A 5,577-nucleotide genomic window follows, 5' to 3' on the forward strand; every position below is an offset into this window, starting at 1 on the left:
GAAGCCTCTCACCACAGCGCTGGGAACATAAGGAGCAGTGCTACCCCCTTTTTTCTCTTGTGCCTTTCAGGTGAACGACAGCCACTGACCGACAAGAACAAAACCGACCCGGGAAATTTGGGCAAAAGCCTCGATCCTGTGTATCAATCCGTGAATCCGTGATGCATTGGTGGTCGTGCCCCCAGCAGCATACGCAGTCCAAAATAACCGAGTTTTCCGGTTATACGACGGTTATATAACCGTCTAATAACCGACTTTTATGGTTAACAGATGGTTATTTGCACCAAGATAACCGTCAAATAACCGAGTTGTCAGAATATTGCTCGGTTAAATAACCGTCAAATAACTGTCTGCCGGTTATCGCCCGGTTAAATAACCGTCAAATAACCGACTTTAACCGCCATATAACCGACTAATAACCGAGTTGTGCTGCTAGGAGCACAACCCATCGCTACGCACCCCGACGCTTCCTAACAACGCAGTGATGTCACCCCGATTGGTTATTAATTGTTTGCAATCAAATCGCCCAGCTCAGCGAACAAACCAACGACAGCCATCCCTGAGTAGGCTCACAAGCCGTACACACCATACCACTAGGACCGGCCGGTTCAATTAGGCCATGTGGCGCCATAGGCAGTGATCATCAAAATGGAGGCCAGTGTAGTATACGGTGCATACCATTTTGTTTGATTTATATGTATGCATTGGTGATGTAAAAGCTTGCTTTTTGGGTTTAGGGTCGTGAGCTTTCTTTCAGCTTTCCATCCTCAGAAATTGTGAACCCCTGCCTTCAGAGAACCACTGGCCCCCTGATGCTTCCATAGCCTGCATAATGCACATATCATACATCCAAAAAATGAAAGTGAAAAATGGATAGAACAACAACGAAGACAAACCATCGTCTGACGGGGAAACAGGCGTGGCCGTTCGGTTTCCCGCCTAAATCGTGCGCAGGGCCAAATTTAACTGCAGGAGAAAACTAAACAAAAAGGAGTTTGCAATCTTCAGTTTGCGGGGAAATTGGACCTCCAAAACCTTTTCAAACGCATTCATGGCATTTTCTCCTTGAATGTTTTTGAAAAATTGGACGCTTCGCTTCAGAAGCCATCGAAAATCGCGAGCGCCTTGTCCCTAATGGACAGAGGGACCTGAAAATTTCAATGAATGCAGATTTAGCCCATTCGTTGGGGATTCTTCCCTGAGATACCTGGTCCTGAAGGACATGACCCGCAGATACGTGTCTCCTCTGGTCTAAACCAAAATGGGCGCAGACTTGGGGCAGCCGAACCCGCTGAAAAAATGTCCTGGGATCTGCATATAGTTTCACATCTGCTACCGCATACACAGATTACGAGGGGAGGCTAACGGTTTCGTTCAGGTGGTAGAACTGAACAAATTTCGACAAACGATTTCCGTTTTTAAAGCTAACTTAACACTGGTGAATTTTTAGTCGGCTCACAAGGTGTCCCATCAAGGCAGAGATCGTTGTTGCCGGTACTACGTCCATCAATCCACTGGCAACAGGCAATCCATGTAGACCTCCTAAAATCTCGCCGGGTGTCCTGCCGCCCCCAGTCTGCATACTTTAAGGTTATGCCCGTCGCCTGCATTTGAACAGTCATTCGAGTCCCATCGAACTTTTCATTCGTGTCAAAGTTTGAAAATGCTAGACCACTACTGTAGGGCCACTTCTGTCCTTGTAGGGCTTCTGTCGCTAAACGATGGTTTACTTTACTCAGTTTCGGGTCAACCATGGCCCAGTGAGCCGAGCAACTCGGTCTAGTGTTTCTAGGTCATTGAACTGGCAGCTCGGAGAAAGTGGAGACGTTGTGCAGCACTTAAGACACAACGCCTTTGGTGGTCGTTGGCTTGTTCGCTGAGCTGGGCAATTTGATTGCAAACGTTTCATCACCAATCGAGGTGACATCATCAGTGCGTTATTGTGGAGCGTAGCAGTGCGTAGCGGTGGGTTGGTGGTTGTGCCTCTATGGACAACGCCTTTACCTGTAAAACATTTGCGAAAGGAATACTTTCTTTTGATATTGTTTGTTTGTCTTGTTTCACATATGCATAAAAACAGGAAATCATCCGAATTGAGGATCCTTGACCGCACAATAGCTGCGAAAGCATTGCGAGTGGAACAAAACTTTTATGTCAACATAGTGCATTTGTTGAGTATTTGCTAAGACAAAAACATTAAGTTGCTCACTAAATTTCATTGTCCATTGAAGCAATCATGCCTCTGGTGGGAAAATCCTGGTGGAACGCTTCCCTAGCATCAATGGGGCCCTTGGATGCGCCGCTCAGTATTTGAATAATTGGATCAATTTCTGGAGAGTTACGAGATGTTTATGGCTGCCACCCCTCAGTGTTGAATGTCTGTATATAATGTATATGTACGTGTAATGTGCAAGTTGTCTACATTGCTGATTTGTTGAAGTGCGAATATTCAGTGTCAATAAACATCATCGATTGTTAATACTTTCCTTAATGGGAAATCGCGAGCTAGGACATATGTGACCCACTCACAATGGAGGGGACCTTCAGATATTTTTACAGCTGAGCTAATTTCCTGAGCATTTTAGAATTTATTCCGTCCTATAGGATGCAAAATATGCGGAGGCACCATTGCTCGACACCTGCTTACCGGTTAAAATTGCGTGAGCCGCGTTCACTTTAGGCGAAAAGTCATGCACGTTTGTTATCAAACAGCGGAGTGTTTCCTTTTAGCTTGCGCAGAGTACCAGGGAGACCTTGATGATGGCCACCTAGCCCCATGGAACATACGTCGATCGCAGCGGATAGCCGAACGGACTCCACAGGCGCACACGACGAACGTGCAGATAGGGGTCCACTGTGCCTACTCAACTGACCGTAGTGCGCCCTTCCACATTTACCGGGAAATGTTTCGGAAAAGACTATATGAAAAGGCGGGTTATATTTGTCGTTTCAGTGTGTACTTATGTCCCTCGAAGAGGCGCATGAACTTCGTGCGAAGTGTTTATTTGGCCAATGACGACCTGAAACGAGAGAAAGATCCAAGTCACGTTATCGAAATATCATGAGATAGTGGGCTGATAAAATGGGAGGAATAATTACACTAAACTGGAGCACTTCAGAGGCTATGGTGTCGTAGAGGCCTGTATAAACGACGCCCTTTTCAGCGGCTTTCTTCACATGGTTACTTATTTATCCTTGAAGAAATACGAGACTTAAATGAAGTGCATGCGCCTCATAAGCAGACGGACTATTTGAAGTCGATGATCACACGAAATCGTCTTCATCTTTTTCGTCTAGCTGGTGCTCTACGATGTTAGTCGCAGTAATCAGAACCCTACTCGCGGCTGCTGAGTAGTTCCTCCTTGGACCCGAAAACACGGACACAGACTACTGGGGCACACTGTGCTTGGTTTCTGTGCCTTCGTCCATGTCAGCATCATGAGGCGCCATCTTTGCGGATCAGGTAGCAAGCACCCTATGCGTTTTCGGGACGGACTGTGGGCTAAGACCCAAAACAATAATTAGTCTTCTGTGGACTCACACCTGGAACAAGCCTGAGGGGCACCATTTCACAGCGGACAAGGTTCACCATCACAACAGACGGCGTGATATGGTACGCGATGTTGCAGACCATCGGCCACTGGTAGTGGTCGGCTGGCCAAAGTTTGTGTCCCCAGATCACCATCCGGATTGAAGCGCAGCATCGCCGACCATCGGCGGTAGGCCGTCAGTCGCTGTCGTTGAGCCCTGATGCAACAGGAATTGCACCCGAACAATCAGTTTCTAATGATGTCCGTGGCCATTCTGGGTTACAGCCCCTGAAGCTTATCCGTCACTGGGTTCAGCTACTTACGCAGCCCGTTTACGTTGCACATCTTGCTGGCGTATATGCGTTTGCATTATGATAAGCAAAAAGCCTACCGAACGGCATTGTCCAGGTGAGTCTTGCGGTGATATATGCTCCGGCAGTTTTCACTGTCTGTGTGACCAAGAGTACATAGACTTTACATGTTGCAGGCGTTCTTCCCGATAGCTTTCCTGACATAAAATATGCACAACGATGCATCGCAGCCGAACACAATTCTTGCAGCACACATTCGGGCCGCCGACTTGTCCATAACGAAATACTTGACTGGATGCTCTCCCCCATAATCTCTTGGAATAAATCAAGCAATTTACTCATAGGAGCAGACAGTTGACTCTTCACAGATGCCCACATGACTGGACACCAACTACCCATATCATCCGTGATCGGGAAGGTATAAAGCTTGTGTCTACGGGCCGGAATATTGGTTGTTATAAATTATTACGGCTTGTTACGGGCGTTCCGTCTACATTTACTACGGATAAAAAAACGTTGGAACATCCAAAACCGCTGCTATCTGGAGAAGCATACGTGGCTGTAGTGATCATCTATTGACTGCAGCACGAGCACGCGTCGAGTCTCTCTAAGTTTTGCCAAAACCGAAGACATGATAAAATCCAACTATGCGTCACCTACTCAACAGAGCCGGTCGTTACATCATAATTCAGCGGCCGCAATAATTCAAACATTACACGACGGCGTTCTTTACTTCAGAGGGGCCCGACGGGTGCCCCACTAGTCTTAGATTAGCAGTTGATTAACCGGAATCCGACGGCACTGAAGCTTAGAGAACACCTGCTTGTGTTCAGGAAGATAAGAGGCGACTGCAAGGTGATGCCTTTGCCCCCGTGGACAAATTTGCTCTGAACAGCCGGCACTTCGCGTGCTATTTTCATTAAAAAAAACACTCAGCTCACTGGCTTCGCCGGATTTCTTGACTTTTCATTGGTCTCGGAGGTCGCACGATGCATTTGTAGCACATCCTTTCGTTACGCACAACCGTTTTAGTGCTTCGATTAGTGGTGAATGAACAAATGCCACACAATTATCCTTCACGTTGAATTAAGGATTTCTCAAATACCACGGAGGATGAGAATAATACAGCACCAAATTCCTCAATAAACACCTGTGAGGCCACTTCTGAAGCCATCGTATAGCAGGCTCAATGTCGAAAAGAGGCTCATCAAAGGAAAAATCGCAAAAGTGACGGCGAATGAGGGTGATTTTTGCTCTGAGCATATATGTAACAAATGTAAAATTTTGGTGTAAAATGTTTTATTCCCCTGGCTAACGTTTTGCAGGAAAAAGCATTGTGCCTCCAAGGAGCTGCTCGAAATGCCCAAATGTTTGGACTAGTATTCTGAACTCAGTTGCCACTCCGTTCTAGTTCATTCATGGACACGTTGCAGCCTTTTAAAGTCCATTTTCACGGTACGAATACCGAGCGCCGTCACGATTTACTTCAAGTAATCTGCCTTCTGAATTTCGACTTTGAATTTGCCATGCTTTGGCATCGAGCCACTCATCAGAAGTACACCGAAGCTATTTTCGCCGAAAGTATAGCACTCTCAAGGTGTTGACTTTTTTGGAAGTGTGTCTAATTTGTTTGCACCCTGGGATGATATGCTTCTCACATGATTTTGATTAAGTGAGCGAAAGTTCAAGGTCACGGATCATCACCAGTTCTCATTTTGTTGCCAGTTCACAACAGA

At 46.4% G+C, this 5,577-nt stretch overlaps 1 protein-coding gene across 1 annotated transcript in view; it reads right to left on the bottom strand.

The window, feature by feature from the left end:
• Positions 1-938, bottom strand: part of T265_07745 (hypothetical protein) — a gene marked incomplete at both ends in the record, with an annotated part of 34,339 nt that extends 33,401 nt beyond the window's left edge. Inside the window, one exon of the mRNA XM_009173344.1 lies at positions 897-938. The remainder of the gene's footprint in view (positions 1-896) is intronic.
• Positions 939-5,577: the final 4,639 nt, after the last annotated feature.

Source organism: Opisthorchis viverrini (genome assembly GCF_000715545.1).
Source record: "Opisthorchis viverrini unplaced genomic scaffold opera_v5_181, whole genome shotgun sequence".
NCBI lineage: Eukaryota > Metazoa > Platyhelminthes > Trematoda > Opisthorchiida > Opisthorchiidae > Opisthorchis > Opisthorchis viverrini.